The 8,229-nt window shown below is 36.5% G+C and overlaps 1 non-coding gene across 1 annotated transcript; it reads right to left on the reverse strand.

Annotated features, from left to right (window-relative positions):
* Positions 1 to 1,874: 1,874 nt before the first annotated feature.
* Positions 1,875 to 1,981, reverse strand: LOC130996487 (small nucleolar RNA R71). The gene has a single exon (XR_009092656.1). It is a non-coding gene; the product is annotated as a small nucleolar RNA R71 (small nucleolar RNA).
* Positions 1,982 to 8,229: the final 6,248 nt, after the last annotated feature.

An 8,229-nucleotide genomic window follows, 5' to 3' on the forward strand; every position in this document is an offset into this window, starting at 1 on the left:
TGTTTCCCTTATACAAAGTCGAGTCATCAAGAAGCTAATCATGTCCCTTTCTAATCCCGCTCCTAAATCCCCTCCCCTAGTCGCGGTTTCCCCGAATTTGCTATCCTTAGCAAGCGCGGTCGTGACAGAATAATGCCCGACGGGAATTTCCAAATTTTTGGGAATTTTCGGAAATTTCGGATTTTATCAGTATTTTCGAGTTCTACATTGTATTTATCTCATGTGCCTATACATAGGTCATTTTCTTGACCTAATAGACACATCTCATTACCTTTCTTTACTTCTTTTCTTCTTCTTTTAATTTTTAGACTTATAATTTTATTGCTTACATACATTAGCTTTATTTTTCCTGCAAGATTTCAGCTGTCATTCAACATTCATTCCGGATTTTATATAATTCAGTTTTTATTATTGCTTTCTTCTTTATTATGCTTTTGTTTTATTTTGCTATGTTTGACTAGTTCTTTTATCTGAACCTAGGGTTTGTACATAGTTGATTGAATATGTGTTTTTGATTTATTGATATCAATTTGCCCTCCAGCTTGTGATTCATGATTCTTGGTGCCTGTTTTCTTGTAAATTATTTGGCCAATAGTTTACATGTCTAGTTGTTCAGTTTTAGTGTTGAATGCGATAATTGTTCAGCCGATTCAGGAATGCATGATATAGTGTTAGCCTTGAGTCTTGAATGCGACAGGTGAAACTATAGGAAGCTATTCTTTGTGTGCTATTTGGAGTTAATTTATTCCTTGTAGTTTTGAATGCGAAAAGGGGTTAATTAATCTACGTTCATAGGTGTTCGTTAGAGAAGCTTGTGAATAATATATTGATCTTTTATCATGGTTGGATTAAATTGGTAATTGAATTAATAGGTTGAATACATGTGTTTGATTAACGATAGTACATTCCCTAGGGTCAGAGTCTTTTATTATTTGAGTTTTTATCCTATTTTATTTGCTTTGTTTTGATTTTAGTTTTATTCTTCATTCTTATTTGAGTTTGCCTCAATATTACTAGAGTTTACTTAGGAATACTTAGAGTGATTCGTTGTAATAGTCCCTATGGATACGATACTATGCTTGCTGTTTTCGTGCTACAATTACACTGTTTAGTTGCAGTTATTGTTGTTAAAAAATTAGCGATCAAATTTTTGGCGCCGTTGCCGGGGACTATTTAGAATTTACTTTAATATATCTGACTAAACTTAGGCAGTATTTCAGGCATTTTAAGTTTTAGTTTTATTTTAAGCTTTTATTTTCGTTTCTAATTTTCGTTTGTTATCTCAGGAGTGTATAATCACGAGATCCAAAGGAAAGGAACATCTTGTACCTTTGAATTTAAAAATCGAAAAGCAGCTTAGAAGAGACAACCGCGAGAAGAAAAAGCAAACTATGGCAGAGCAACATAATAACTTTGATCCTGCAGCTCTTATGCAAGCAATGGCAGACCTCCAGAGGCAGCCGAATGAAGAGATAGAGGAGAGTAGGCGCAACCAGGCTCCTCCACCGGAGCCACCACTGAATTACATGTATCAACCTCAGGTTGATCAATTTCAAGGAGGCGGATGGGGACCGACTGTGCAGGCCAACACGTTCGAGCTGAAGCCGGGATTGATAAACATGGTGCAAGCTGAACGGTTTAGTGGAGCTGCTACTGAAAACCCACATGCTCACATCACTCAGTTTCTAGATATCTGCGACACTATTAAGCAGAATGGAGTACCGCCATATGCAATTAGAGTGAAGATGTTTGGATTTTCTCTCAGGGACAGAACGAAGGAGTGGTTCAAGAGTTTGGACAGAGGTGCTATTACTGGATGGGAGGATTTGTGTTGAGCTTTCCTGGCAAAATATTTTCCTCCGTTTAAAGCTCAGAAAATCATTGCGGAGATTTCTCACTTTTCCCATATTGGAGATGAGACCATTCATGATGCCTGGGAAAGATTTCGTGAGCTACTTAGGAACTGTCCACAACATGGTTTCACGGAGGATCAGCAGATCATTCACTTTTATAATGGTCTGACTGGTCTAACGAAAAGTATGGTGGATGCTACTATCGGTGGATGTCTTCTCCATAGGAATACAAAGGAGGTTTATCGTGTGATAGAAGAAATGGCCTCTAACAGTTATCAATGGCCGAATGACAGAAATTCTACGAGACGAATTACAGTAGTGCAAGAGGAGAGAGATGATTTTAAGGAGAAGTATGCAGCTCTCCAAAAGCAGTATGAGTTGCTAAGAAAAGCACTGTATGCTCAAATTCCTCAGCAGCCGAGTTTATCTGATGTGCCGCAGTTTGATGATGCTAATTATATACAAAGGCAATATCAATTCAATGTGCCAAGCTATCAGGGGCATCAGAGAGAAAATCCACCGTATCATCCCAACAATAGGAATCATCGAAATTTTTCCTATTCAAATCCCAACAATGCTTTGCAGCCTCCACCTGAGTTTTCTGTGTCTAATGGAGGAGTTATCAATGAGCCGAAGAAGGGATCGCTTGAGAAGATGATGCAGCAGGTTTTGATGGAGGTGTCTAGTATAAAGACGACTGTGGGTATTAAAATATCCAACATAGAGGCACGGATGGGGAATTTTGAGAATTTGGGTAATACTGTTTCAACAATGTCTAAGCAGTTGAAGATGTTGGAGACACAAGTTGGTCAGATGGCCAACCAAGCAGCTACGCAGCACAAACTAGGCCAGTTCCTGAGCAACACGACTGTCAATCCAAAGGGCCAATGCAATGCGATTTTCGATCGCACTCTGTCTCTAGAAGATGAAGAGGCGATTGAATTTTTCCTGGCAAGATGTGAGGAGACGAGCAAGGAGCATGAATCTCCGATTGAGGAACCATACAAAGCTCCTGTTCCACTTAGGGAATACATCCCTAAGGCTCCGTTCACCCGTAGGCTAATGAAGAGGGATGTGCTCGAAGAACAATGTGTAATGAAGTCGCGTAAAAAGGTGGACACCTAGGGAGCCAAGCTCGAGGTTTTAAATGGCAAGAAGGAGAAAGCAGTTGTCCACCCCAAGAAGATGGGTGATGAGAAGGAAAAAATCCAGCAGGCGAAAGCTTTGTGCACTGAGCTGCCAATGAAGCTACTTTCGAATAAGAAAGATCCGGGTAGCTTCACCATTGAGTGTGAGATTGGAGGAGAGCTCTTTCCCGAGGCTCTTTTTGATTTAGGGGCTAGTGTCAATGTGATGCCCATCTCTGTTTTCAAGCGGTTGGGAATTGGAGATCTCAAGCCAACCTCGATGGAGATTTAAATGGCGGATCGATCAAGAGTGAAGCCGAGAGGAAAGCTTAAAGACATCTTTGTGAAGTTTGACAAGCTTGTCTTCCCTACGGATTTCTTAGTCCTCGATATTCCTGAAGATGCAAATTCGCCGTTAATCCTTGGTCGATCATTCTTATCTATGGGGAGAGCTATGATAGATGTGCCGAATGGAAGTGTCATTTTTCACGTAGCTGATGCGCATGGGTGGGTCCTCTACTTCTATTCGTGTTGGGCGGTCTGCTACAACCGCTGCGTTTGATGTTCATTGAAGCTATGAGGTATCGTCGAGCTCTAGACGTTAAATTAAGCACTTGTTGGGAGGTAACTCAACCGTTTTCTTTGTTTTGTTTTCCTTTTGTTTAGTTTCTTTTTGTTTCTTTGTTTTCTTTGTTTTCTTCATTTTGGGTTGTTAGTGCAGTTGAGCTTGGAAGATGCAAGAACGCGCGCCTTGTTTATACCACCACCATGGAGTATGTATTTCTGTGAGTAGTGACACACATATCATCATCCCTCCAAACTTATTTTCGAACTTATGTTCTGTAATAAGTTTGGGGGAGGGGGTGAGAGTAGATATGTGTATCACTTTTATTATTTTTGTTGGCTTTTTTGTTTTATCCTGCTTGGTTGGTGATGTGTGATTATTATTATTATTATTTTGATATGATTATTGCTCCATTAAATTTCTGGTGAGATGCCAATGATGATTTCTGTGAAAAAAATTTGGAATTTAATTTTCTTTGATGATTTGAGCATAATTGGAACTAATTTGCATAATTTTTGAGTGATTTTGACCTTGACTTTTGGACATTGAATAAATCTGTGAGATTTTGAGCTATAACTGTTTATCATACACAAACTATTCTTTGTTGTGAGTTTTGTCATGCATGTGGTGATATTCTAGAACTTGCCATGGTTTCTGTGTTGAGGTTGCTGTTGTGCCCAGGATTAGGAGATGATTTTAGACCATCTTTTGTTAGCCACATTTTTTCCCAAACACTATCCTTAACGAAAAAATTTATCATTTGTTATCCACATTGAGCCTAATTAGCTTTTATTCTTTAGCCGGATGATAGGGGGTGATGTAGTATATGGGGATCTCTGTGTGGTGAATGTTCATAGTGGTCATGAAAAAAGAAAGGATGATATTTTGTTACTATTTACTCTTATAAGCTCTAGAAAAGTTGTGAAAAGAAAAAAAAAATTGTTGAGCAAAGAAAAGTGTGAAGTCGAGTGTATATTGAGAAATATGTTAGAGAATCGACTTTGTTTGTTGGAAATAAATGGAGAGCATAAAAGAGTACTAGTTTTATTTTGTGATGATTAAATCCATTGAGTTATGTTGTTTATGGTGATATAGTTGGGTGGAAGATGGAATTTATTCCATGCTTGATTAGTGAAGTTATAAGGTGTTAGTGTTCTTGATATATTCTTGAGTCACTTAGCCTATATTTTCCCTACCTTAACCAATGTCCCTACATTATAACCTAATAAAAAGACCTATTTGATCTTAGTCCTGACACACTTTCAGCGATGGAGATTGTAGACGATTGGCAAGCTTATGGTAAGTGATCTACATTGTATTGAATTTCGATGAGAGTATACACATCCCGTTCCATAATTGAGAGTTGAGTGATACACATACTTGTGAGATTCAATTGTTTGGAATGTTGAGGTTGATTTTACTATAGGTTGTGTTTATTGGTGAATTTTGTGCTTGATTATTGAGGATTTGAGAATTCTATTATTCTTTATCTTTCGAAGGCATCGATGAGCTAGAGTTCTTACTCATTTGTGTTATTAATTGTGTTCTTCTCATTATTCGAGGATGAACAATGGCTTAAGTTTGGGGGAGTTGATAACACTCATTTTTCCATGGTTTTTAATGTTCTTATGTTGTTAATTTTATAGGAATTTGAGTGTTTGATGAGTATTTTGTGCTTAAATTATTTTATCTTGTGAAATATGACACATGCTCGTACTTTGATGATTTTTACAGAAATATGGAGTCTGAATTTGGACTGATGGTCTTAATAAAAGTTGTAGATCATCTCGATACGAGTTCGTAGGCGCAAACGGTTCGTAAATCCGAATTCGGACGAGAGAGATATGGCCAGAACAAGAAAGTCGCGCGCAGCAGTGAATAGTACCCGACGGGAATTTCCGAATTTTTGAGAATTTTCGGAATTTTCGAGTTCTACACTGTATTTATCTCCTGTGCCTATATATAGGTCCTTTTTGCTGACCTAGTAGACACATCTCTTTACCTCCAAATGGGATCCTCTGTCCCAAAATATAGTGTGTACCACGTGTACCACTCTTCATTTCTTTATATTTTTAAATTATTTTTTATTCAATTTTAATTTATTATGCTTTTATATAATATAAAGATAATTAACAAGGGTTTACTCATCCATTTAGGGTTTATAATTATTTTTTTTATATTTATTTGAATTAATAATAGATTATTTGGGTTCATTAATTAAAAGTTAGGGTATATAATTTTTTAAATTTTATTTTTTCAATGATAAATACTAATTAGAGTTTATAATATAATAATAATTTTTATTTTTATAAAACACAATTTATAAAACAAAAAAATTAAGAGTGTTACACGCGGTACACACAATATTCTGGGACAGAGGATCCCATCTGCTTTACCTCTCTTTACTTCTTTTCTTCTTCTTTTTATTTTTAGACTTATAATTTATTGCTTACATACATTAGCTTTATTTTTCCTGCAAGATTTCAGCTGTCATTCAACATTCATTCCGGGTTTTATATAATTCAGTTTTTATTATTGCTTTCTTCTTTATTATGCTTTTATTTTATTTTGCTATGTTTGGCTAGTTCTTTTATCTGAACCTAGGGTTTGTACATAGTTGATTGAATATGTGTTTTTGATTTATTGATATCAATTTGCCCTCCAGCTTGTGATTCATGATTCCTGGTGCCTGTTTCCTTGTGAATTATCTGGCCAATAGTTTACATGTCTAGCTGTTCAGTTTGAGTGTTGAATGCGATAATTGTTCAACCGATTCAGGAATGCATGATATAGTGTTAGCCTTGAGTCTTGAATGCGACAGGTGAAGCTATAGGAAGCTATTCTTTGTGTGCTATTTGAAGTTAATTTATTCCTTGGAGTCTTGAATGAGAAAAGAGGTTAATTAATCTACGTTCGTAGGTGTTCGTTAGAGAAGCTTGTGAATAATATAGTGATCTTTCATCAGGGCTGGATTAAATTGGTAATTGAATCAATAGGTTGAATACATGTGTTTGATTAACGATAGTACATTCCCTAGGGTCAGATTCTTTTATTATTTGAGTTTTTATCCTATTTTATTTGCTTTGTTTTGATTTTAGTTTTATTCTTCATTCTTATTTGAGTTTGCCTGAATATTACTAGGGATGTCAATCTAGCCCGAAGCCCGTGGGCTGGCCCGATTAACCCGCCATCCGAGAGGGTTAGGGTTGAATATTTTTAATCCGATAAAAGTTACAACCCGATTAGCCCGTAACCGAATAGCCCGACACCCGATTGGGTCGACCCGACTAACCCGATGGGCTAGCCCGAAACCCGAGTACTTAACTTAGAATATTTAGATATAAAAATAAAAAAATAAAAAAATAAAAAAATATTATAAAGTCTCATCATTTCATTAATCTTTATTTTTGAGATGCTTTGGTTCTATGAGTTCAAACTATTGTTGGATATTTTATTATTTTTTCTTTAATAAAATTGAACATTTTATTGTTACCAACTTATTTTATATGTTATGTAATCTTGATGTTTTTTACAATATCTCATATTTTTGCATTTAATGCTTGCTATATAATTTACATCTTTGATTATTATGTATATTTTATACATTATACATTAGATCATTAAAAATAACAAAATACAAATGATTATTTTATTTTTACGCCTTTAAGCCGATTAGCCTGATGGGCTAGGCCGAAACCCAAACGTTTAGGGTTAGGGTTGGAGATTTATAACCCGAAAAAATCCTCAGCCTGATTAGCCCGCACCCGATTAACCCGCAACCCGATAGGGCTGGCCCGAAACCCGGTGGGTTGACCCGATTGACATCCCTAAATATTACTAGAGTTTACTTAGTCTTACTTAGAGTGATTCATTATAATAGTCCTTATGGATACGATACTCTACTTACTGTTTTCGTGCAACAATTACACTATTTAATTGCAGTTATTATTGTTATGAAATTAGCGATCAATTGCCTAGATAAAACTCTTTGATTTATGATTTCATTACAGTATTTGTTATTCTTTTCGTATGCTCTTTAGATTAATTTTTATTTAGGCGTTTTGAGTTGAGTCAATGTTACAGGCCAGGACTCTCTCACGCCGTTGCAAAAATGCACGGTGGTTATCCGATAACTAGCCACCGGAGTTTGTGCAGATAGTTTTTGTGACGGGGTGATTATCGAGGTTATTCAGCGGAAATAAATAACCCAACTATTTTGGTTGAAAAACTCGGTTAATTAGCGAAATTAATGAACCTATTATTTAATCGTTCAACTCAAAGGAAACCCAACTTGACACGAAGTATCATGACTCCTGTCAAGTCCGAGGAGTTCGGTATCAAGGTGTTCGAGTGCCCGAAAGCATCTCAATTTATCAATTGCTTAGGGAAAACAGTAAACAAGTTCATAATTGCCACGCAGGGCATAAACCACAAAATAAAAAAATTACGATCAAAGTTATGGGGAAGTAAATTTCTTCAAGGGACCCTCTTGATTACTCCAGACCGTCACCACCACCTAGCCTCCACTGCACCCGACTCCGTTAACTTGAAAAAGTAATAAACACTTTGGGCTGAGTACTAGTGCACTCAGTGAAGTTAATGTCCTTTTTTTCTTTAAAACTTGTTTTAAAGAACTTGATGAGGAGTAAATACTCATCAGCGCAGGTTACCCTTCTAGACTCCC

This window comes from Salvia miltiorrhiza, chromosome 7 (assembly GCF_028751815.1).
Source record: "Salvia miltiorrhiza cultivar Shanhuang (shh) chromosome 7, IMPLAD_Smil_shh, whole genome shotgun sequence".
In the NCBI taxonomy this organism is placed as follows: domain Eukaryota; kingdom Viridiplantae; phylum Streptophyta; class Magnoliopsida; order Lamiales; family Lamiaceae; genus Salvia; species Salvia miltiorrhiza.